Below are 22357 nucleotides of genomic sequence, written 5' to 3' on the forward strand. Positions count from 1 at the left end.
AACTTCAGCAAAGTGGCAGGTTATAAAATCGACTCAAGCAAATCAGTGGCCTTCCTATACTCAAAGGATAAGCAGGCTGAGAAAGAAATTAGGGAAATGACACCCTTCACAATAGCCACAAACAATATAAAGTACCTTGGGATGACTCTTACCAAACATGTGAAAGATTTGTATGACAAGAACTTTACTACTCTGAAGAAGGAAATGGAAGACTTCAAAAAATGGAAAAACCTCCTATGCTCATGGATCGGCAGTATTAATATAGTTAAAATGGACATTTTACCAAAAGCAATATACAGATTCAACACAATACCCATCAAAATCCCAGCTCAATTCTTCATAGAGTTAGAAAGAGCAATTCTCAAATTCATCTGGAATAACAAAAAACCCAGGACAGCTAAAACTATTCTCAACAGTACAAGAACTTCTGGGGGAATCAGTATCCCACATGTCAAGCAATACTACAGAGCAATAAAGTTAAAAACTGTATGGTATTGCCAAAGTGACAGGCAAGTGGATGAATGGAATAGAATTGTAGACCCAGAAATGAATCCACACACCTATGGTCACTTGATCTTAGACAAAGGAGTAGAAAACATCCAGTGGGAAAAAGATAGCCTTTTCAACAAATGGAGCTGGCTCAACTGAAGGTCAGCATTTAGAAGAATGCGAATTGATCCATTCTTATCCTCTTGTACTAAGCTCAACTCCAAGTAGATCGAGGACCTCCACATAAAGGCAGACACACTGAAACTAATAGAAAAGAAACTGGGGAAAATCCTTGAGGACATGTGCACATGGGAAAAGTTTCTGAACAGATCACCAATAGCTTATGCTCTAAGATCAAGAATTGACAAACGGGACCTCATAAAATAACAAAGATTCTGTAAGGCAAAGAACACTGTCAAAAGGACAAAACAGCAACCAACAAATTGGCAAAAGATATTCACCAACCCTACATCCAATAGAGGACTAATATCCATTATATACAAAGAACTCAAGAAGTTAGACCCTGCTGTGCAGTGGGGGCACACACTTGTAATCCCAGCATTCTGGGAGGCAGAGGCAGGTGGATTTCTGAGTTCAAGGCCAGCCTGGTCTACAGAGTGAGTTCCAGGACAGCCAGGGCTATACAGAGAAACCCTGTCTCAAAAAAAACAAAAACAAAAAAACAAAACAAAAACAAAACAAAACAAGAAAAAAAACTAGAGGGCTTCAAGGCTGGCCAGGTCTGCAGAGTGAGTTCTCTCAGAAACAAAAATAAATAAATAAATAAATAAATAAATAAATAAATAAATAAATAAATAAAGAGTAACAACAACAACAACAAAGAAGAAGTTAGACCCCAGGGAACCAAATGACCCTATTGAAAAATGGGGTACAGATCTAAACAAAGAATTTTCACCTGAAGAATTTCAAAGGGCCGAGAAGCACCTTAAGAAATGTTCAACATCATTAGTCATTAGGGAAATGCATATCAAAACAACCCTGAGATTTCACCTCACACCAGTCAGAATGGCTAAGGTTAAAAACTCAGGAGACAGGAGGTGTTGGTGAGGATGTGGAGAAAGAGGAACACTCCTCCACTGCTGGTGGGATTGCAAAATGGTACAACTACTATGGAAATCAGTCTGGTGGTTACTCAGAAACCTGGGCATGACACTTCCGAAGGACCCTGCTATATCTCTCCTGGGCATATACCCAAAGGATTCCCTGGCATGCATAGGACACATGCTCCATTATGTTCATAGCAGCCTTATTTATAATAGCCAGAAGTTAGAAAGAACCCAGATGTCCTCCAACCATTTGCCTAAAAATTTCATGAATTCATTGTTTTTAACTGCTGAGTAGTATTCCATTGTGTAAATATACCACATTTTCTGTATCCATTCCTCCATTGAGGGACATCTGGTTCCATAGTGGTTGTACCATCTTGCAATCCCACCAGCAGTGGAGGAGTGTTCCTCTTTCTCCACATGGTCACCACCAACACCTTCTGTCTCCTGAGTTTTTAATCTTAGCCATTCTGACTGGTGTGAGATGAAATCTCAGGGTTGTTTTGATTTCCATTTCCCAAATGAATAATGATGTTGAACATTCCTTAAGATGTTTCTTAGCCATCTGAAGTTCTTAAGGTGAAAATTCTTTGTTTAGCTCTTTACCACATTTTTAATAGGTTTATTTGGTTCTCTGGGGCCTAACTTCTTGAGTTCTTTGTATATATTAGATATTAGCCCTCTTTTGGATGTAAGGTTGGTGAAGATCTTTTCCCAATTTGTTGGTTGATGTTTTTCCTTTTGAGAGTGTCCTTTGCCTTACAGAAATTTGTAATTTTATGAGGTCATACCTATCAATTCTTGATCTTCGAGCATAATCTATTGGTATTCTGTTCAGGAACTTTTCCCCAGTGCCTATGTCCTCAAGGGTCTTCCCCATTTTCTTTTCCATTATTTTCAGTGGGTCTGGTTTTATGTGAATGTACTTGATCCACTTGGAGTTGAACTTAGTACAAGGGGATAAGAATGGATCAATTCACATTCTTCTGCATGTTGACCTCCAGTTGAACCAGCACCTTTTGTTGAAAAGGCTATCTTTTTTCTACTGGATGTTTTCAGCTCCTTTGTCAAAGATTACCTTTGTGACCATAGGTAAGTGGGTTCATTTTTGGATCTTCAATCCTATTCCATTGATCTACCTGCCTGTCACTGTACCAATACCATGCAGTTCTTAACACTATTGCTCTGTCATATTGCTCAAGGTCCAGGATACTGATTCCCCCAGAAGTTCTTTTACTATTGAGAGTAGTTTTAGCTATCCTGGACTTTTTGTTTTTCTAGATAAATTTGAGATTTGCTCTTTCTAATTCTATGAAGAACTGAATTAGGATTTTGATGGGGATTGCATTGAATCTGTATATTGCATTTGGCATTATGGCCATTTTAACTATATTAATCTCGCTAATCCACAAGCATGAAAGCTTTTTCCATTTTCTGAGGTCTTCTTCAACTTCCTTCTTCAGAACGTGAAGTTCTTGTCATACAGAGTTTTCCATTTTTTGGTTAGTGTCACACCAAGATACTTTATATTGTTTATGGTTATTGTGAAAGGTGCCATTTCTCTAATTTTTTTTCAGGGTGCTTATCCTTTGAGTATAGAAAGGCTACTGATTTGCTTGAATTGATTTTATAACCAGCCACTTTGCTGAAGTTGTTTATTAGCTGTAGGAGTTCTCTGGTGGAGGTTTCTTTTTTTGGGGGGGGGTCACTTAAGTATTCTATCATATCATCTGCAAATAGTAATAGTTTGACTCGTTCCTTTCCAATTTATATCCCTTTGGCCTCCTTATGTTGTCTAATTGCTCTAGCTAGGACTTCAAGAATTATATTGAAAAGATTTGGAGAGAGGGGGCAGCCTTGTCTAGTCTCTGATTTTAGTGGGATTGCTTCAAGTTTCTCTCATTTAGTTTGATGCTGACTACTGGTTGGCTGTATATTGCTTTTACTATGTTTATGTTGGGCTTTGAATTCCTATTCTTTCCAAGACTTGTAGCATGAAAGGATGCTGAATTTTGTCAAATGCTTTTTCAGCATCTAATGAAATGATCATATGGATTTTTTTCTTTGAGTTTGTTTATGTTGTGAATTGGATTGACAGATTTCCATATATTGAACCATCCTTACATCCCTGGGATGAAGCCTACTTGATCATGGTGAATTTTTTGTTTTGATGTGTTCTTGGATTCGATTGGGAAGAATTTTATTGAGTATATTTGCATCAATGTTCATAAGGGAAAATGGCCTGAAGTTCTCTTTCTCTGTTGGATCTTTCTGTGGTTTTGGTATCAGAATAATTGTGGCTCCTCAGAAGGAGTTGGGTAGTGTTCCTTCTGTTTCTATTTTGTGGAATAGTTTGAAGAGTATTGGTGTTAGGTCTTCTTTGAAGGTCTGATAGAATTCTGCACTGAAACCATCTGGTCCTGTGCTTTTTATTAATTGGAAGAATTTCTATGACCCCTTCTATTTCTTTAGGGGTTATGGGACTGTTTATATGATCTATTTGATCCTGATTTAATTTTGGTATTTGTTATCTGTCTAGGAAATTGTCCATTTCCTCCAAATTTTCCAGTTGTGTTGAGTATAGGCTTTTGTAGTAGGATCTGATGATTTTTTGAATGACCTCAGTTTCTGTTGTTATATCTCCTTTTCACTTCTAATTTTGTTAATTTGGATACTGTCTCTGTGCCCTTTGGTTAGTCTGGCTAAGGGTTTATCTATCTTGTTGATTTTCTCAAAGAACCAGCTCCTGGTTTTGTTGATTCTTTGTATGGTTCTCTTTGTTTCTATTTGATTGATTTCAGCCCTGATTTTGATGATTTCCTGTCTTCTATTCCTTCCGTGTGAATTAGCTTCTTTTTGTTCCAGGGCTTTCAGGTGTGCCATTAAGCTGCTAGTGTATGCTCTCCCCAGTTTCTTTTTGGAAATACTCAGTGTATGAGTTTTCCTTTTCGCACTGCTTTCATTGTGTCCCATAAATTTGGGTAGGTTGTGCCTTCATTTTCATTAAACTATAAAAAGCCTTTAATTTCTTTCTTTATTTCTTCCTTGACCAAGATATCAATGAGTAGTGTATTGCTTAGTTTCAATGTGTACGTGGGCTTTCTGTTGTTTTTGTTGCTATTGAAGACCACTCTTACTCCATAGTGATCTGATAGGAGGCATGGGATTAGTTCAATCATCGTATATTTGTTGAGGTCTGTCTTGTGACCAATTATATGATTGACTTTGGAGAAGGTACCATGAGGTGCTGAGAAAAAGGTATATTCTTTTGCTTCAGGATGAATTGTTATATATATATATATACTTGATCCAATTGGTCCAAAGCTTCAATTAGTTTCACTGTGTCCCTGTTTAGTTTCTGATTTCCTGATCAGCCATTGAGGAGAGTGGAGTGTTGAAGTCACCCACAATTATTGTGTTAGGTGCAATGTGTGCTTTGAGCCTTAGTAAACTTTCTTTTATAAATGAGGGTACCCTTGAATTTGGAGCACAGATCTTCAGAATTGAGAGTTCTTCTTGTTGGATTTTTTCCTTTGACCAGCAAGAAGTGTCCTTCTATGTCTCTTTTGATGACTTTAGTTTGAAAGTCAATTTTATCTGATATTAGAATGGCTACTCTGTCTTGTTTCCTGAGGCCATTTGCTTGTAAAATTGTCTTCCAGCCTTTTACTCTAACATAGTGTTTGTCTTTGACATTCAGGTGTGTTTCTTGCTTGCAGCAAAATGTAGGGTCCTGTGTACATATCCAGTGTGTTAGTCCATGTCTTTTTATTGGGAACTTGAATCCATTGATGTTGAGATATTAAAGAATAGTGATTATTACTTCCTGTCATTTTTGATGTTATTTTTATATTTCAGTGGTTATCTTCTTTTTGATTTGATAAAAGAAGGTTACTATCTTGCTTTTTCCGGGGTGTAGTTTCCCTCCTTGTATTGGAGTTTTCCTACTGTTATTCTTTGTAGGGCAGGGTTTGTGGAAAAATATTGTATACATTTGGTTTTTTCATAGAATATCTTGATTTCTACATCTATGGTGATTGAGAGTTTTGCTGGGTATAGTAGTCTTGGCTGGCATTTGTGTTCTCTTAGAGTCTGCATGGGATCTGCCCAGAATCTTCTAGCTTTTATGATCTCTTGTGAGAAGTCTGGTGTAATTATGATTCCTTTATATGTTACCTTCTTCTGGAAGTGAGGTGCCCAGTTTTCGGAGGAACCGCCAGACTGATTTCCAGAGTGGTTGTACCAATTTGCAACCCCACAAGCAGTGGAGGAGTGTTCCTCTTTCTCCACACCCTCTCCAACACCTGCTGTCTCCTGAATTTTTAATCTTAGCCATTCTGACTGGTGTAAGATGAAATCTCAGGGTTGTTTTGATTTGCATTTCCCTAATGACTAATGAAGTTGAGCATTTTTTAAGATGTTTCTCTGCCATCCGAAGTTCTTCAGGTGAGAATTCTTTGTTTAACTCTGTACCCCATTTTTTCATAGGGTTGTTTGGTTTTCTGGAGTCTAACTTCTTGAGTTCTTTATATATATTGGATATTAGCCCTCTATCTGATGTAGGATTGGTGAAGATCTTTTCCCAATTTGTTGGTTGCCGATTTGTCCTCTTGATGGTGTCCTTTGCCTTACAGAAACTTTGTAATTTTATGAGGTCCCATTTGTCAATTCTTGCTCTTAGAGCATACGCTATTGGTGTTCTGTTTAGAAACTTTCTCCCTGTACTGATGTCCTCAAGGGTCTTCCCCAGTTTCTTTTCTATTAGCTTCAGAGTGTCTGGCTTTATGTGGAGGTCCTTGATTCATTTGGATTTGAGCTTAGTACAAGGAGACAAGGATGGATCAATTCGCATTCTTCTGCATGCTGACCTCCAGTTGAACCAGCACCATTTGTTGAAAAGTCTATCTTTTTCCATTGGATGTTTTCAGCCTCTTTGTCGAGGATCAGGTGGCCATAGGTGTGTGGGTTCATTTCTGTATCTTCAATCCTGTTCCATTGATCCTCCTGCCTGTCACTGTACCAATACCATGCAGTTTTTAACACTATTGCTCTGTAGTATTGCTTGAGGTCAGGGATACTGATTCCCCCAGATTTTCTTTTGTTGCTGAGAATAGTTTTAGCTATCCTGGGTTTTTTGTTATTCCAGATGAATTTGATAATTGCTCTTTCTAAGTCTGTGAAGAATTGAGTTGGGATTTTGATGGGTATTTCATTGAATCTGTATTTTGCTTTTGCCAAAATGGCCATTTTAACTATATTGATTCTACTGATCCATGAGCATGGGAGGTTTTCCCATTTTTGAGGTCTTCTTCCATTTCCTTCTTCAGACTCTTGAAATTCTTGTCATACAGATCTTTCACATGTTTGGTAAGAGTCACGCCAAGATACTTTATACTGTTTGTGGCTATTGTGAAGGGGGTCATTTCCCTAATTTCTTTCTCAGCCTGCTTATCCTTTGAGTATAGGAAGGCCACTGATTTGCTTCAGTTGATTTTATAACCTGCCACTTTGCTGAAGTTGTTTATCAGCTGTAGGAGCTCTCTAGTGGAGTTTTTTAGGTCACTTAGGTAGACTATCATGTCATCTGCAAATAATGATAGTTTGACTTCTTCCTTTCCAATTTGTATCCCTTTGACCTCCTTATGTTGTCGAATTGCCCGAGCTAGTACCTCAAGTACAATATTGAAAAGATAAGGAGAAAGGGGGCAGCCCTGTCTAGTCCCTGATTTTATTGAGATTGCTTCAAGTTTCTCTCCATTTAGTTTGATGCTGGCTACCGGTTTGCTGTATATTGCTTTTACTATGTTTAGGTATGGGCCTTGAATTCCTGTTCTTTCCAAGACTTTAAGCATGAAAGGATGCTGAATTTTGTCAAATGCTTTTTCAGCATCCAATGAAATGACCATGTGGTTTTGTTCTTTGAGTTTGTTTATGTAGTGGATTGCATTGATGGATTTCCGTATATTGAACCAACCCTGCCTTCCCGGGATAAAGCCTACTTGATCATGGTGGATGATCGTTTTGATGTGTTCTTGGATTCGGTTGGCAAGAATTTTATTGAGTATTTTTGCATCGATGTTCATAAGGGAAATTGGTCTGAAGTTCTCTTTCTTTGTTGGATCTTTGTGTGGCTTTGGTATCAGCATAATTGTGGCTTCGTAGAAGGAATTGGGTAGTGTTCCTTCTGTTTCTATTTTGTGGAATAGTTTGAAGAGTATTGATGTTAACTCTTCTTTGAAGGTCTGATAGAATTCTGCATTGAAACCATCTGGTCCTGTGCTTTTTTTTGGTTGGAAGACTTTCTATGACTCCTTCTATTTCTTTAGGCGTTATGGGACTGTTTATACGATCTATTTGGTCCTGATTTAATTTTGGTATTTGGTATCTGTCAAGGAAATTGTCCATTTCCTCCAGATTCTCCAGTTGTGTTGAGTACAGGCTCTTGTAGTAGGATCTGATGATTTTTTGGATTTCCTCAGTTTCCCTTGTTATATCTCCCTTTTCATTTCTAAGTTTGTTAATTTGGATACTGTCTCTGTGCCCTTTGGTCAGTCTGGCTAAGGGTTTATCTATCTTGTTGATTTTCTCAAAGAACCAGCTCCTGGATTCGTTAATTCTTTGTACGGTTCGCTTTGTTTCCAATTGATTGATTTCAGCCCTGAGTTTGATGATTTCCTGCCTTCTACTCCTCCTGGGTGAATTGGCTTCTTTTTGTTCCAGGACTTTCAGGTGTGTCATTAAGCTGCTAGTGTATGCTCTCTCCATTTTCTTTTTGGAGGCACTCAGGGCTATGAGTTTACCTCTTAGCACTGCTTTCATTGTATCCCAAAAATTTGGGTATGTTGTGCCTTGATTTTCATTAAATTCTAAAAAGTCTCTGATTTCTTTCTTTATTTCTTCTTTGGTCAAGGTGTCATTGAATAGAGTATTATTCAGCCTCCATGTGTATGTGGGCTTTCTGTTGTTTTTGTTGCTATTGAAAATCACTCTTACACCATAGTGATCTGATAGGAGGCATGGGATTAGTTCGATCATCTTATATTTGTTGAGGTCTGCCTTGTGTCCAATTATATGGTCGATTTTGGAGAAGGTACCATGAGGTGCTGAGAAAAAGGTATATTCTTTTGCTTTAGGGTGAAATGTTCTATAAATATCAGTCAAATCCAATTGGTCCAAAGCTTCAATTAGTTTTACTGTGTCTCTGTTTAGTTTCTGTTTTCCCGATTGGTCCATTGAGGAAAGTGGAGTGTTGAAGTCCCCCACACTTATTGTGTTAGGTGCAATGTGTGCTTTGAGCTTTAATAAAGTTTCTTTTACGAATGAGGGTGCCTTTGCATTTGGCACATAGATGTTCAGAATTGAAAGTTCTTCTTGGTGGATTTTTCCTTTGACCAGTAAGAAGTGTCCTTCTGTGTCTCTTTTGATGACTTTAGGTTGAAAGTCAATTTTATCTGATATTAGAATGGCTACTCCTGCTCGTTTCCTGTAACCATTGGCTTGTAAGATTGTCTTCCAGCCTTTTACTCTAAGGTAGCTTTTATCTTTGACACTGAGGTGAGTCTCCTGTATGCAGCAAATTGTAGGGTCCTGTTTCCTTATCCAGTCTGTTAGTCTATGTCTTTTTATTGGGGAATTGAGACCATTGATGTTAAGAGATATTAGGGAATAGTGATTATTACTTCCTGTCATTTTTGATGTTCTTTTTATATTTGAGTGGTTATCTTCTTTTGGGTTTGATGAAGGAAGGTAACTATCTTGCTTTTTCCAGGGTGTAGTTTCCCTCCTTGTATTGGAGTTTTCCTCCTATTACTCTTTGTAGAGCTGGGTTTGTGGAAAGATATTGTGTAAATTTGGTTTTGTCATGGAATATCTTGGTTTCTCCATCTATGGTGAATGAGAGTTTTGCTGGGTATAGTAGTCTTGGCTGACATTTGTGTTCTCTTAGAGTCTGCATGAGATCTGCCCAGGATCTTCTAGCTTTCATGGTCTCTGGTGAGAAGTCCGGTGTGATTCTGATAGGTCTTCCTTTATATGTTACTTGGCCTTTCTCTCTTACTGCCTTTAATATTCTTTCTTTGTTTAGTGCATTTGGGGTTTTGATTATTATGTGACAGGAGGTATTTCTGCTCAGGTCCAGTCTGTTTGGAGTTCTGTAGGCTTCTTGTATATTCATAGGCATCTCTCTCTTTAAGTTAGGAAAGTTTTCTTCCATAATTTTGTTGAAGATATTTGCTGGCCCTTTCTGTTGTAAATCTTCACTCTCATCTATACCTATAATCCTTAGGTTTGGTCTTCTCATTGTATCCTGGATTTCCTGGATGTTCTGGGATACAAGCTTTTTGCATTTTGTATTTTCTTTAACAGTTGAGTCAATGGTTTCTATGGTATCTTCGGCATCTGAGATTCTTTCTTCCATCTCTTGTATTCTGTTGTTTATATTTGCATCTATGGCCCCTGATTTCTTCTCAAGGTTTTCTATCTCCAAAGTTGTCTCCCTTTGTGATTTCTTAGTTGTTTCTACTTCTGTTTTTAGGTCCAGGGTGGTTTCTCTCAGTTCCATCATTTTTTTGTCTGTGTTTTCCTGTAATTCTTTAAGAGATTTTTGTGTTTCCTCTTTCATGACTTCTGCCTGTTGACTCAAGTTCTCCTGCAGTTCTTTAAGTTTTTTTTGCCTTTCTTCTTTATTGGCTTCTATCTCTTGGGCCTTATTCTCCTGCATTTCTTTAAGTGTTTTTTGTGTTTCCATTATACGGGTTTCTAGCTTATTCATGTTCCTCTGCATTTCTTTAAGAGATTCATTCATGTCCTTTCTGTGTTCTTCTAGCAGCATCATGAACAGTGATTTTAAATCCAAATCTTGTTTCTCTGGTGTGTTGGCATAACCAGGACTTGCTGATGTTTGAGAGTTTGGTTCAGATGCTGCCATATTGCCTAGATTTCTGTTAGTAGCGTTCTTGCGTTTGCCCTTTGCCATCTTGTTCTCTGGAGCTAATTGGTCTTGTCTCTGGCTGGTGTTTCAGCCTCCTGAGAGGCTCTAGGGCTATTTCTGCACCACTGGAGGGCAGGGTTTCCCCTGTTGCAGATTGTTAATGTGCTTTCCTCCTCTTGGGTGCCCTTGCAGCCCTAGTGTTCTTTGCCCCAGATTGTGTCTGTGAGCCAGAAGCTGCCCGTTTGCTCCTTCAGGGAGTGCTGAGGCTGTATGCTGTAGGGACCTTTTCTGCGTGCTGATCTCTCTGCTGGGCAGAGGAACTCCCAACCGGGTTGGTGCACACAAGGCTAGCCTAGCTGCTCAGGCCCTGAGTCTAGGCAAAAGCCTGGCAGGCCAATGTCTGAGCAAAGTTCCCCTCAGCTGTGAGTGTTAATTGGGTCTGTCAGGTGGCTAGGATGGTGGTGTGTGCACACTCCCTGAGAGTGCTGGGAGAGTCTGCTGGGCTAACAACCTCCTGGCCGGGTCAGCACACAGATGGCCCACTGAGTTGCCCAGGGCCTGGGGGCAGTCCAGGGCCTGACCGTCTGAGACCCCTGCTATGTCCGCCTCGGGCTATGCCTGTTAGCTGGTTTGGTTTTGCCTGCTAGGTCTCTCTGGCTTCCTGTAGGCAAAATGGCGGTGGTGTGCAAACCAGCCCGGATAAACAACCTCCTGGCCGGGTCGGCACACAGGTGGCCCACCGAGTAGCCCAGGGCCTGGGGGCAGTCCAGGGCCTGACCGTCTGAGACCCCTGCTATGTCCGCCTCGGGCTATGCCTGTTAGCTGGTTTGGTTTTGTCTGCTGGGTCCCTCTGGCTTCCCGTAGGCAAAATGGCGGTGGTACGCGCCGGCCTGGGGAAAACAAGCTCCTGCTGGGTCGGCACACAGATGGCCCACCGAGCAACCCAGGACCTGGGGGCAGTCCAGGGCCTGACTGTCTGAGACCCCTGCTATGTCTGCCTCGGGCTATGCCTGTTAGCCAGTTTGGTTTTGCCTGCTAGGTCTCTCTGGCTTCCCTTAGGCAAAATGGCGGTGGTGCGCGCGCGCGCAGGCGGGGGGAGGGGGGAACCTCCTGGCCGGGTTTGCACCCTGGTGGCGCCCCCCCATCAGCCCAGGGCCTGGGTGCAGGCCAACGCCTGTCGGGCTTAGACCCCCGCGATGTTGGTCTCGGGTTATATTTGCGTACCTCAGTCTGATTTCTCTGGCGACCGAGAACCAATATGGAGGCCTCGTATCTGACTGGCGGAAGGCAGAGTTCTGAAGTGGCTTCTGTGTGGTGAAAGGTGCCGTAAATCCGCCGCTGCTCACAGCCTGGCTGGCCAGCGATGGCCAGTGGTCGTGGGCACAGGGTCTGCCTGGACCCTGTCCGCTTGGTTCTACTGCTGATGGCCCTTCCTCTGGACCAGCCGCTGCTGCTGCTGCTGCTGCTGCTGCTGCTGCTGCTGCTGCTGCTGCTGCTGCCGCCGCTTAGGTAAAAAACTCGTTTTTTGTTTTTTTTTCATTTCTTCTTTATTGGCTTCTATCTCTTGAGCCTTATTCTCCTGATTTTTTAAAGTGGTTTCTGTGTTTCCATTATACAGGTTTCTAGCTTATTCATGTTCCCCTGTATTTCTTTAAGAGATTCATTTATGTTCTTTCTGTGTTCTTCTAGCACCATCATGACCAGTGATTTTAAATCCAAATCTTGTTTTTCTGGTGTGTTGGCATAACCAGGACTTGCTGATGTTGGAGAGTTTGATTCAGATACTGCCATATTGCCTAGATTTCTGTTAGTAGAGTTCCTGCGTTTGCCCTTTGCCATCCTGTTCTCTGGCATTAGTGTCTTGTCTCTGGTTGGTGTTTGAGCCTCCAGTGAGGCTCTAGGGCTATTTCTCCAACACTGGATGGCTGGGTTTTCCCTGTTGCAGATTGCTGATGTGCTGTCCTCCTCTTGTGTGCCTTTGCAGCCCTAGTGTGCCTTGCCCCAGATTGTGTCTGTGAACCAGATAGTGCCTGTTTGCTCCTTCAGTGAGTGCTGATGGTGTATGCTGCGGGACCTTTTCTGAGTGATGATCACTCTGCTGGGCAGCTGATCTCCCAACTGGGTTGGTGCACACAAGGCTAGCCTAGCTGCTCAGGCCCTGAATCTAGGCAAAAGCCTGGCAGGTCAAGGTCCGAGGAAAGTTCCCCTCAGGCTATGAGTGTTAACTGGTTCTGTCAGGTGGCCAGAATGGAAGTGCTGGGAGAGTCTGCTGGGCTAACAACCTCCTGGCCGGGTTGGCACACAGATGGCTCACTGAGCAGCCCAGGTCTTGGGTGTAGTCCAGGGCCTGTGGGGCCTAGACCCCTACTATGTTAGCCTCAGGCTATGATTGTTACCTGACTTTGCCTGCTAGAACTCTCTGTAGTCCTGTATCCACAATGGCGACACATGTGCTGTGCTGGGCAAACAACCTCCTGGCCAGGTTGGCACACGATGCCTCCCTCCCAACAGCCCAGGGCCTGGGTACAGACCAACGCCTGTCAGGCTTAGACCCCCGTGATGTTGACCTCAGGTTATATTTGTGTACCTCAGTCTGTCTGATCTCTTTGGCATCTGAGAACCAAGATGGAGGCAAGTCTCTAGTAACTGACAGGTGGGAGGCAGATTTCTGATGTCGCTTCTGTGGGGTGAAAGGCACTGTAAATCTGCCGCCGCTTGCAGCCCGGCTGGCCAGAGATGGTCAGTGGTAGTGGGCACAGGGCCTGCCTGGACCCTGTCACCTTGGTTCCACTGCTGATGGCCCTTCCTCTGGACCAGCTCCTGCTCCTGTTGCCCTTGGTTTGTATTTTTGAGAAAGAGTCAAATCCTGGCTTTGAGCAGATTTGTTACTAACAAAGGCCCTGAAGTCCTGACCTTCTGCCAACATCTTCAAAAGGTAAAATTGAAAATTTTTTATTGTAACGTTTTCAAAACTTGACTAATATCGAGAAGCACAGACAAGTTAAAACATCAGTTAGGTACATTATCTTAATCACTTATGTGTATCCACAAAGAGAGTATTGATAGTACTCCCCAGAGCTTCATACATGGTAGCTAGTGGTATTAAAGCATCTACCCATGTTCCTTTGTTCATTCTTCTGAGATCAAAGAAGGTGTCAACTGAAGCTCATGTATAGAAGGAGACAATTACTGATTTGAAATAGTTCTAGATGTAAAATTAAAGAGACATTTACCCTTTATGGCTTACCCTAAATGGCTTACCCTATATGGCTTCATCTCTAATTACTTGCTTGAGAATCCAGAGAAAGCAAAGTATCTGAATAAAGATTTGCCCTCATTACATGGAATGCCTCTGCAAGCAGATGTTTTTGTTCTTTAGAAAACTCCTGGTGTTAAAATACCTGTATTCTGATGAAGAATGGAAAGGCTCTTGAGATAAGCAGAGGAGAGAGGACAAGGTGATTTGAAAAAGAAGGAAGAGCAAAGAGAAGAAAAACTGCGGAAGAATTGTGACCCAAATGTTACTAACAATTGAGAAAAGTGGCATCTACACTGAGTATGGTCCTATGACTGAGCAAGAAAGGATGGGCAAAAGAAGGCATTGAGTGAAAAAAGAAACACAACTCAAGAGCTTTCTCAAAGCTGGATGCCAGTACAACAGAGCATCTTCAAGCCCAGTGACCTGGCAAGTTCAGGAAGAATATCTCCCTTTTCAAGAGGCATCTTTCCTCAAGACACCAGGAGCCTGCTGGGTCAGCCACAAAAGACAAACAGGAGAACCACAGAATGCCTCCATTAGTGAAGGTGGATGGTAATTAGAATATTCTTGTCCCAAAATGGATGTAGCTTGGTGCTGATGGCATTAGAAACATAATAAAACTTGCACAGCAAGCAGCAGAGAACCACTTCTCCATCCTCATGCTGTCATTAAGTGATTTCTTGAACTCCACAATGGGAAAATGTCATTGTCCTCAAGCTGCCTAATCAGATCTGGCCTACTTTTACCAAATAGCTTTACAAAGAGTGTGACAACTGAAGCTGATGAGCATTTACAGCAAGTGGTATCGCTTGCATTCTTTATGTGTTGACTTGATCCTTCCATTTCCAAAGTAACATGCTATCTATTGTTTCCTGGGACATAATCAGAAAGCATTTCTAGTATGTCAAATAGAGTCTGAAGATACGTTTCTTATTTAAGCCTGACTGTTAATCACATAGGTGGCCCTGAAACATTAAATGTGAAGCTTCTGAAAGTTCAAAGTATTTGTTTAGCTCTGCCATATGCCCAAAGGGGATCTAAGGAAAACACTAGCATTCTTAATATAAAATTTACAAACATAAGGAATACACACATGCACACACAGAAACACACACACTCAAATAGAACCCTTTCAGTGTCAAATAATTTTTAAACATAGATTTTTATCAAATAACATTGAAATTAGGACCTTTTAAATATTCTTTTTAAAAATCTTTATTGGATATTTTATTTATTTACATCTCAAATATTTATTCCCTCTTCCAAGTTTCCCCTCTGCAAACCCCTTGTCCCCTCCCCCTGTTTCTATGAGTGTGCTCTCCCACTCACCCCCACTCCTGACTCACTGCCCTAGCATTCCCCTAAACTGGGGTATCAAGCCTTCACATGACCAAGGGCCTCTCCTCTCACTGATATCCAAAAAGGCCATCCTCTGTTACATATATAGCTGGAGCCATGAGTCCCTACATGTGTATTCTTTGTTTTCTGGTTTAGTCCCTGGGAGCTCTAGGGAATTTGGTTGGTTGATATTGTTGTTCTTCCTATGGGTTTGCAAACCCCTTCAGCTCCTTCAGTCCTTCCCCTAACTCTTCCATATGCAGTCACCAAACCCAGATACTATCGCTGATGCCAAGAAGTGCATGCTGATAACAGCCTGATACAGCTGTTCCTGAGAGGCTGTGCCAATGCCTGACAAATACAGATACTTGCAGTCTTTAGTATTCTTACTGCACTACCAGGTGTGTGGGATTAAACAGCCAATGTGCTGGTTTAGATCCATTGAGGATATATGTCAATATTATCTGTAATTGACTCTTGGTTTTAATATGAGAGCATATAGATTTTAAATTCTTAATCAGAAAGCTTAACAGCTCCTAAAAAAGAATGTAAATTTCATCTCTATTTTTAGAGAAAACATTATTAAATCAAACAAGAATCCTTGGCCCTGTTAACACATAATCAAAAATCTTCCTTTCTAGTTGTACAAAATGACATTGTCCTTAAGGTTCCTATCATTTTGATAAAATACTTACTAAAAGCAACTTGGAAAGGAGAGGTTTTATTTCCTCTTTAGAGACAGACCTGAAGTCTCACTCCATCACTGAGAGAAGTCAGGATATAAACTCAAGGCAGAGCAGGAATTGAAACAGAGGCCATGGAGCGCTGCATATTGTCTCGCTCTTCATAGATTGCTTAGCTTGGTTTCAGTCTCCTATGACCAAGGATAGCACTACACCCTTGTGGGATGGGCCCATCCTCATCAATTATCAATTATGAAAAAGTAATACAGGCCTGCCTACAGGCAATCTGACAGAGACATTTTCTTTTTTCAATTGAGTTTCCTCTTTTCAGATAATTCTAGCTTGTGTCAAGTTGACAAACAAATACCAACCATTACAACATTTTATTACTTTTCTCAAAATAATGTATTTTGTTGTTTTTTTTTTATGGTGTAAATATTTGTCTTTCCTTGCTGGCTAGCCATTTTCAACAATGTCAGTCATACAGTATAGTGTCTACACTTGATACCAGAAACAGCATTTATTTTATATTTATATTTTCTTGAGATCAGTTTATTTCATCCTCATTAATAAAATTGTAGTTTTAAAACTAACATTTCAGATTCAATAGTATAAAATTTTAAAACTGTTCAATAATATTTTTAGGTGTCCCAATTGGATGGACTAATTTGCTTTCCTCGTGGTATACAAAATTCCCAGTGGGTTATTTCCATGTAACAGATAAACTGATGTTAAGTAAAAAGAAGTCATCTTATGTTTAAGGGTGAACATTATATTATTTTTAAAGGCTAACGGAATGTTAAGGATGTAACTGATATGCTTTATTAAGATGGATTTAAGGTGAACAATTTGCATTCCAAATACATTCTCCCTGGAGGCCTTGGGGGTGACTCAATATTGTTTGATATTATACAGTCTTGCAGAATATCCTGGTTTGGTTCTGTGTACCTATCATGAAAGCTAACTCCTACCACTTGTTCCAGTTCCTGTGATGCAATGCCCTCCATAGGCCCTTACACGTGTATTGCACATGACACACACAGACTCACATATACATAAAAATACATTTTTGAGAAATATCTCATGTTGGAAGCAGAATGTGTGGAGAGGAATATTTTTTCAAGGGTACAAGAGTTCTAGTTTTTGGAGCTGGGTGTTTCTCCATTTCTTAGGCATAGAGCTATAATTAATAGAACGCACCACACACTTCTTTGAAACCCAAAGCTTTATTTGTTGTTGATAAAAGAGCAATTTAAACCCATTTTCTGAGAAGTTAAACTGTACAGTAAATGCTGGTATTATAATTCGTAAAGTTTCAAAGGCTGGAAGTTGGCCATCACGATGAAACCCATGCAGAATAACAAGATCTCCTTCAGCTCTCCTACAACACAAGTTGCCATGAGGGTCATATCTTGTCACGTCCTGTACAAGGTGGTTGTTTAACATTGTGCTCCAACGCCTCACTAAGTACCATATCATTCATCGTACATGACTCCCTGAAAATTGCTTTTAAAAGTTTGTGCCAAAAAAAAGGGTTCACGAAAGGAACAATTTACTGTCCTTTAGCTATTAAGATACTGAGAACTGTCACTTCAGGAAATTGGATACCGTACCGTGGAAAACATGTTGTTCTGGAGCTTAGTTATAGCAGTTCCTACCTGTCATCCATCACCCTGTGAGCACTGTACTTAGTCAGTTGTTAAACTGAACATTGTCCAGATGTCAGGGAAGAGAATACCGATGTCTCGTGGGATTATTTAAGTCTGAATGAGTTGAAAGTGCTGATATCTGCATTAACACTGGACATTTATAATTGGGATGATGTAATTAGATATGCTATTTATTCAATCCTATATTTTTCCTCTATGGTTACTGCAGTTTAACTCATGGACACCTTCGGTCATCACTGGTAAATAGTATGAAAAGGCACATTATATTCCCTATTTCTTCTCCTTCTGGCATTATCTGCTTATTAAGATTCTGATAAAAAAATTTCTATTGTACTAAATTTTTCATTTGTAATTAATTCAAATATTGATAAATATGAAACAAATAAAACATATACTGTAGCAGTAGCTGCAATTAGAACTTCGTACAATGCTCCTGTGCCAATGAGTTTGAGGCTCTTTCCTACTTTCTCTTCTATTAGATTCAGAGTTTGGACTTCTATGAGTATCTGGCTTGGACTTGAGCAAACCATAGACTGTGAAGTAAGAAATGTAACAAGCAGAAAGTCCCAAGTGAAGATGTTTCAATTCCACTTAGAAAGGAGAAGGAAATAATCACAGGAGGCAGAGGGAGGGAGGGACATGAGTGGAAAGGGAGAAGGGGAGGGGGAAAGGGTAGTAGGGTCAGGTTTGGGGAAGAATAGAAGAGAAATCTAGAAGGCCAGGAGAATGAATGGAAATAAGCAACCTCAGGGGTGGGAGGTGCAGGGATCCTCTAGAATGTCCCAGAGACATGGGAAGTGAGAGACTCTCAGTACTCATTGCGGGAGAGATTAGCCAAAATCCCCAACAATGGGGAGAGTCCAACTCCAGCAGTTAGATAGTACTTCATGTGAAGGGACTGCGTTACTAATGCACAGTCAAAATTTCTGATCCAGATTTTTTCCCATCTAAAAGAACTGCAGGGACGAAAATGGAGAAGATACTGAAAGAAAGGTGGCCCAATGATCAGCTCCACTTGGGATTCATCTCAGGGAGAGGCAGCACAATCTGGCACTGTTACTGATGCTGTGATGTGCTTACAGATGATGGGAGCCTGGCATGACTATCCTCTGAAAGGCCAACCAGCAGCTGACTGAGACAGAGGCAGATACTTATACCCAACCATTAGCCTGAAGTCAGAGCATCCCTATGGTTGAATTAGGGGAAGAATTGGAGACTGAAGTAAAGGCCACCCAGTGACTGCTCTCCCTAGGGATTCATCCTATAAACAGTCACCAAACCCCAACACTATGACAAGAAACGTGTACCAAAAGGAGCATGCCATGGCTGTCTCCAGAGGGGCCCTGACAGAGCCTTACAAATACAGAGGCAGAAGCTAGCAACCAACTATTGGACTGAGCTTGGGGTCCCCAACGGAGGATCTGGAGGGTGGTCCAGAGGAACTGAAGGGGTTTATAGCTCCATGGGAAGAACAAAGACTTTGGACACCCAGACATCCCAAGACTTCCAGGAACTGAACCATCAACCAAGGGGTACACATGGTTCCAGCCAAAAATGTGTCAGAGGAATGACTTGTTGGGCATCAGTGGGAGGATTGGTCTTTGGTCAGGCAAAGGTTCAATAGAGGCCACAACAAAAGGAAATGGATGGGGGTTAGGGGTGGGGGGAGGTGGAAGTGTGTCATGTAGAGGGGTATATATATGGAGACGGGGTGGGAGAAGGGGTAGGGAATCTTTGGGGAGGGGGGCTTTTGGGTAAAAGAAATGTTTGGTTTTCAGGTTTGAAGTAGTTGTGTGTAAAATGGGTCAGCTAGAATCTTTGCTAACATCGGGCTCTATGAGCCCAACCTGAGACTGTTTGGGAAGACACAAAGGATGGTAACTGAATTTTGTTCAAGGAACCTCTCCCTTACTGGCCTGCATCGTGGCGTGGTCTGTTTTTCCTTACTGTGGAAATACTTCATTGTATCTTCATTGCCATAGCAGAACGTTTAAAGGAGATTCTACCTTGCTTTCATATTTTATTACCAGTTTTCACTCTTTATTAGTATAAGTTAATTTTAGACTAAGTGTGTCTAATTCTGCAAAATATCCACCATTGTAAAATTTCCCAGAATGTTGTTCTCAAGGACTCTTCTGAGAAGTAAATGATTTTTTCTTTTGTAATATTGATTCATGCATCTAACAGAGTAAATCTGGTATTGCCAGAAAGTTTGAAGACAAATTGTATGATTGTTAGGAAATGATGGTATCCTAATTTCATTTTCCTATTTAGATTTGTGACTTGGTGTTTCAATATGACAATTATATTCTTCTTTTCTATGACAAAAAAACCCCAAAATAAAACCAAAAGTAAAACTGTGATAACCATCCACATTATCCCAAATAGGCCATTATCTCAGAAAAACTCTATAACAGTGCATGGGAAGTGAACCAGGGGTATGGTTCCTGGGAGGAGATAGCTATTTAGCCAGTTACATAAATAGAAAGTAAAAGAGAAAACAAACAGGGTGGCTAAACTCAGGCTTCATATAAGTTATCTTGATCAATGATCAAGAACATAGCATAGTTCATACTGAATGCTATTAATTCTATAATTGTTTGAAATCTTGGGATAATATTTATCAAGAAACATTTATTGAGGAAAATGAAACAAGAAAGAAATATCCTTTACAAGAACAAACTTGCCAATGAGATTAGGACACATTTTGATATATAGAAATTCAAGACAACATCTCTTCCTGTGCCAGAAGTATAATTATTACTCTGTAACTTCCTTACCAATATAGATACTTATATGAAGGAAGAGGTTTTAGAAACAAAATTTGCAGAAAGACAGTTGAAAATAACATAACAACTAATATCTTCTATGAGGGAAAAGCAGGAGCATTAGAAAGAAAGGAGAGCTTTGCACAGTGGCAGTATCGTAGCCAGTGAGGTTTATCCGAGGCACGATTATTGCTAATAGAAAAAAGGGACAGTTTTAGAAAATAAAAGATAGACTAAATATTGGAGAAATGTGAGTATGCTTTTAAAAGAACATCCTGTGCCTTTATGCTGATGTTGAAGGGGTGTTGAACTACATCTTTTTATAGAACTCTAAGTATTAAAAAGGAATGTAAGTCTACTGTGAAGAAGAAGGGGATATAGAAATAGTATTTATTGTCTCTTCCCTCTGACTTGCTCCCTGATGAACAGTGAGACCTCACACAGCTGTTATTCCGTCACTTGTGACAAACACTCTTTGCTCAAAATGCCTAAATGTGGTTACCCCCTACTTCTGTCCTTATGATGACCCTGCAATTTCAGGAAAAAAACTTGTGGCATTGTCAAAAGTAATGGCTACATGTGTTCTATGTATAGCCTTAGGGGAACACGTGTAGCTATGGTTAGTTTTGAGTCTGGTGTTTCAGCAATAGCCAAGGGTCTGCTATGCAGCTAAGGCTTTCATTTATGTTTGCCACATAATGTAGAAACTTGGGAGGGAAGAGAGCTTGACCTAGAAGGTAGCAGCTGTCATGTTTCTGAGTTTACCAGCATGTATTTCATGATCTCTATCAGTAAAAGGAAGATGGATTTAAAACACAATGGATGGTACTAGGTCAGAGAATTGCTCCCCTCTAATGGTAGCACAGCTTCATTTTGTGTTAGAAGAGTGACATTTCACCGATGCAAAGAGCGAGATCAAAGACAAGAACAAGGTCAACGTACAGCCTTGGTCATTCTTCATCCAAGTCTAGCAAAAGAACAATGACTTGCAATTTCAGATGTGGTACTGTTGCAGTGATTGACTCTTATTGCTGAATTTGGCATCACAGTCCAACCTGGATTGTATACTGGCTTTAATACATCATGTAGAAAGAAAGTATAAGCAAAGAATTTTCCACAAGATTTTTAGATGACCCACTTAAGAACAATGATTTAAAAGGAAACACTTGTTTGTTCTGCCCATATTCCCTGAAATGACAACAGAGACACTGTCACATAAGCTGTTCTGTTGGTTCAATTCATGATTAAGAATGATAGAATGATCTTTCCCCCTAAGTAACAGATATTATATTTCTCTTCAATAATGCAACTTTATTTAAATAGCTTAATTACATCTCCCACTTTTTATTCAATATCAAACACCAACTGAATTCCTTTGTAATTTAATAATGGCTCACATTTAATTAGAAAACTCATAAAATATATTCTTAGGTCATAAAGTTTTATAAGTATTTACAAATCAATTGGAGTTGTATTAAGGTTAAAATTAAATTCAAAACAAAGAAGTCTACAAAAAGGATACAGAAATCTCTGTTATCATGTTCAGCAGGAAATGAACAAGGCTCCTCATTGTTCTGAATGAATTTCTTATTTCATTACTCCCTGTATCAAAACCATATTGCTTTATGCAGTATGTTCTTTTGGGGTAATGCCTATGTTTAGAGTACTTTGTATGATTCTTAACAGATCAACACATAAAAATGTTTCACACACAGAAATAATACAGATATGCTCTCTGTCTCGCAATGTCCATCTCAGTCTCTCTCTGTCTCTCTCTCTCTGTTTTTCTCTCTCTGTCTCTCTCTCTCATTGTTCTATTATATAGCAGTTCTGTTAATGCAACAGAGGCTTTGAAATACTGTATTAAAACAGAATACTTTAAAGTCTCCACTCTAAAAATCATTAACAGCTTATGTAAAAGGAAACCAGCAAATAAGCTACCACTTTTAGGACTGATATCTGCTGTTTACAGCAGAGAGAAAAGGCAGAGAGAAGTCTTTCTTCATTAGCAGCATGACTGAAGCACTTAAGGATTTCATTCCCCTACATCCATTATTTCATCTATTGTCCTAATTTAATTTTCCATGATTTTCCTGACAGTGAAGGTTGGCAACTCTTAAGCACAGCATAAAAGGTCTGTGGCACTCACGCTCA

The 22357-nt window shown here is 40.2% G+C and overlaps 1 pseudogene; it reads left to right on the plus strand.

Annotated features, from left to right (window-relative positions):
- The first annotated feature begins 20338 nt into the window (after positions 1 to 20338).
- Positions 20339 to 20462, plus strand: LOC127666430 (uncharacterized; annotated as a pseudogene).
- Positions 20463 to 22357: the final 1895 nt, after the last annotated feature.

This window comes from Apodemus sylvaticus, chromosome 15 (genome assembly GCF_947179515.1).
Source record: "Apodemus sylvaticus chromosome 15, mApoSyl1.1, whole genome shotgun sequence".
Taxonomy (NCBI): domain Eukaryota; kingdom Metazoa; phylum Chordata; class Mammalia; order Rodentia; family Muridae; genus Apodemus; species Apodemus sylvaticus.